Raw genomic sequence first — 4,687 nt, forward strand, 5'->3', positions numbered from 1 at the left:
AGCTTCTCAAAAGTAGGGTAAGTCTGCCGATTAACCAGTTCATGCCTTAAAAGCATGGGTTTTGTGTACTAAATATGAATGAAATTTTTTAAATTTCACACATTGATGATGAATGAGTGGAATTGTGAATCTAGATTTTATAGCATGGCCAATGTGTAAGCAATTCAGATTGAAGCTTTGTGATTAGACAGCATCAAAGCACTGTACATCAAAGTTAAAATACTTGAAATCTTATCTGTGATGATTTTGTGATTAGCCATAGATCACTAGTATGGGATATGCACATATTGTTGAGCAAAACTTTTTGTAGAGTTTTCTCTGTTTATAAAGTGTCCAATTATAGTCTGTTCCTGGAATTGATCGGACACATGACAAGTAATAGTCAATTGAAGAGAAGTGTCACATATTGTGCTGAATGTCACAAATTTTTTCCTGATTTAATTGTGACTAGATCTTTTGAAAACCAAAAATGAAGAGAGCAAAGAGATAAGATTGTCTGAGTAGAGAAACCACTAATGAATAGATTTTTCTTTTTCAACTTTTCAATTTTGATTAATTTGCTCAGGAAAACAAATGCTTTAAGGTAATTGTATCAGAAAAAATGTGTTCATTATCATATGTGGTGATTGATCTTCTCCTTGTTCACCTAGATAGTCAAGACTCTCTAGATTTATATGGGTTATTTATGCCATGAATGATGCTTGGGTTATTACAATGTTTTGCTAAATAAGCCTTATAAATTGATTTGTCAATTTTAAACTTTTAAAAAATTATTTATTTATAATGCTATTGATGTGACACCAATCACATTTGTTATTATGTTTTTTTATAAGAATTATTTTAGTAAAACCGGTAATAGTTTTATCATTCCGTAAACAATACCATCTCTCTCTCTCTCTCTCTCTCTCTCTCTCTCTCTCTCTCTCTCTCTCTCTCTCTCTCTCTCTCTCTCTCTCAAAGTTTTCTTTTTCTGTGTAGAATTAACACATTAATTTGTATAGACAAATTTAAGTACTTAAATTTCAAATTGCAAAATGAAGCCTATGCTTTGATATTTTTTTTCCCCCTTAAAAAAAGAAGAAGAAGAAAAATGGTAACATTCCAAAAAGAAAGATAAAGATCTTTTTTCTTTTTTCTTTTTTTTTTTTTTTGGTTTACTTTTAACAATGACATATTTACTTAGTACCCTCTTAGTAAAAATTTAAGAAGAGCAATCACTAAAAGCCACCTTTGAGTGAGAATATGTACTGCTTAAGGAATCTTTTGATATTAAATACCTATGAGTGAAAATTTGATAATTGGATTGGGGGATTTTAACTTTAGATGTCTCCATTGAAAATATCAAGAAGTACGCCATGAGTTTCAAGACTCTCGGCAATGTTAAAGGTAGATCTTCTGCATCACTAATTGTGATTATCTTTTATTTATTTTTGGCTAGAATTTATAATTTTAGTAATGCTACAAATACAATATTTTTTATAACTGTCAACCTAACTTGTTGTGATAAAAATAATATTATTTTCACATAGATCCATTAATGGACACCACTTTTGTTATGCATCAATAAGAGTTAGAACATATCAACAATTATGGAAAAAATTGCATTTGAAATGAGCTGTTAGTTTTCGGTCTCTTTTTTTTTTTTTGAGAGAGAGAGAGAGGGGGGGGGGGGGTTGTTGGGGTTTCTCTGTCTCTCATAATCTCTCCCTTTTGTTTGTATGTGAGAAATTTACCACATGTAAAATGGCCTTTAATCTAGTATCAATGATACTGCCCCCCTAGTGGAAAATATGCACACACACACCAAAAATTGAATTGTCACTGGGATTTGGAAGACTGGAAATGTCATTTGGCAAAAATCTTGGAAAAAGAGATTTCGACCCCTCTTTTTTGTTGTTTGTTAAAGTGCGTGGAAGTGACAAAATATCTCCATTTAGAACCTCAGTTCTCTTTTACCCCCCAAATCTAGGACTTATGTGTTAAAACCGTACAATTTACAGCTCCTTGTGGTAAAAGACGAAACCTCCTTACTGAATTGAATGAACTCATTTCTCTCCTTCTTGAGTTCTTGGTTCTTTCTCCTCCAAGCTGGGTTAAGCTATAGTATTGTTAGGGTTTAATCAAGTGTCTGTTAAATGTCATAATAATTCAATCAGTTAAATTTCCTTGATAACGATGGTGTTGGTAGCAATGATAAATGTGCAAATACTGATATTGGTGACAATAAGATTGTGTCATGAGGTAAAGTTGGCTATAGAAAGTTTGATGTTGACAATGTGAAGATGCAAAAAAAAAAGTGTACAACCATACCATTTTTCATATTATCTTATGTGGTTTATTGTGAGTGATAGAGAAAAAGTATTAGATATATGTGAAGGTGACAAATAGTCAATCATAATCTATCACATAAGATTGTTGTGAGAAATGATGTTGCTAAGGTTTTGGTCCTAGAATAATTGATGAGAGGGCAGAGCTAAAGTGGGAGAGAGGACACGGTATCTTTTGCACTCATTATGAGGGCAGAGCTAAAGAAAGAGAGAGGACACAGTATCTTATGCACTCATTATAAGGACAAAGATAAAGTAGGAGAGACAGGAGACGGTATCTTATGTGCTCATTATATACTATGAGTACCTCACGATAAAAAAGTTCATGGATGTGTGGATCTCATTTACTGTGAGGTCATCATTGTATGCAATAGTGTACTAAATAATTTGACTTTGAGAGTTGGAAGAAATGTTTAACCCTTATGCGAGTACAAATTTACCATTGAGTCATTACACAAGAATTGCCCTCCTTGCGCTCTAATGCAAATATTTCCCCTTTTTGTCTTTGCTCATAATTCAAACTCAATTTTTTTTTTTTTTAAATTAAAAAGAGAATGAATGAAAATGAAGATGAAAATGAAAATTTTCTCTTAAATAGTTTGGGTCCTATATTTTTTTCAAAAAGTAATATGGGATGAATTACTAAATTAAAATTTTTTTTCTAGATTATGACCGATTAGAATCAAAATTCACTGCAATAGGAACAAAAGTATTTGGTATTGCAAAATTTCTTAAAAGAAACCGAGGATCTTTTGAAATTTTTCAAATTTATTGGTATATGCTTTTAATACTTTAATATTAAAATTTTTTTTTCCAAGTATACTCCTAAAAAATGAAATTCAATTGGTTATTTTTTGTTTGTCTTTTAATTGTATAAAATATAGGTATATTTATTTATTTATTATAATTACAAAGTTGAGATTATGAATAAACTTAAACCTAATATGATTATAATAAGTTTCCATAGAATCCTAAAATAAATTTGTATCAATCTACGTGGATTTTCATATTTCCCTATGGATCATTGCTTAATAAGAAAACTTTCCAATTCCCATCCCATTTCAATTTACATTTACATTATATATATATATATATATATATATATGAAAATTAAAGCCTTTTTTTAATTGTTTATTTATTTTGTTACTTTTATTAAGTAATTTTTTTGAAAAAAAAAAATTATTTTCTTGCTCCCTAAACTAAAATCTTAACTCTACCTCTACAATGAGAGCAAATGGTAGAAATAAGTATATGAAAAATGATGTGAATTTTCCTAATACGTATGGAGATTAATACCGTGATGACCATGCATTGATGTTGGTGGAAGATATAGTGCTGAAGGTGGTAGAGATGATGGTGGTGGTATATATAATGACATGCAATTATGATAATAACATTATAATGATAATGGTGGTGGTGGTGGTGGTGGTGGTGGTGGTGGTACGGACTGATTATTGTAGTAACAATGATAACAATATGGAGTAATGACGGTGGTGGTATAATGTTTTGAAAAACATTCAACTTTCCTTCTTATTTATTTATTTTTTTTCATTATTTTTCTTAAAGCTGGTCAAGCATGATTGTCATATATATATATATATATATTTCATTCTTTAATAATACAAAAAATCATAGAAATTAAGAATGCATTTTGGGATTATTGGTCGAACTTAATTTTATGTAGTTCATTCATAAATCATAATTCATTTTCAGAATGGAAAAAAGACAGGTTTGATAATGTTTATGATGAGTTTAAGGCAAATCTAGGTTTCTTTTACAGCATACAAGAGTTTTTACAGAGACAAAACTGAGCTTCCCGCCGGAGGAGCTTGAGCCTTTGCGTTTTAGTCATAAAGTAGTGGATAGCTAGATTCAGAATCTAGTTTGTTCATGATTGCATTGGGCACCCAAAGCACAAAAAGAAGTTAAAAACAAAAAAGAAAAAGATTCCTGTATAAAATTTTACTCACTTTATTTTTTTTACAGCTTTTTTCAATAGTCTAAAATTTTCAATATTTAGTTATATGATTTACATGAATAATGAAACATTAACACCAGCCTTTTCTTCCATATAGATTTGATTCTGCAGGTTAACTATGCCAGTAGGTTTCTGCATATCATTTGGAGATACTAAAATTGACATGCAATGTTGTGTTAAAACTATAAGAGTACAAACTAAATAGATATTCTCACAAAAAAACTGTATATCACAAGATATGTGTAGAAAAAAAAAATTGGTTAACGTCTGTGTTACTGTTTAGAACTCTTGGAACAACTAATTATTCTTCCGGCTGAGTTTAATTTTCATCTCATACGCACTAAGTGATTATAGAGAGGTTTAAGGGTGGCCTCTTTGATGG

Source organism: Quercus lobata, chromosome 8, assembly GCF_001633185.2.
Source record: "Quercus lobata isolate SW786 chromosome 8, ValleyOak3.0 Primary Assembly, whole genome shotgun sequence".
In the NCBI taxonomy this organism is placed as follows: Eukaryota; Viridiplantae; Streptophyta; class Magnoliopsida; order Fagales; family Fagaceae; genus Quercus; species Quercus lobata.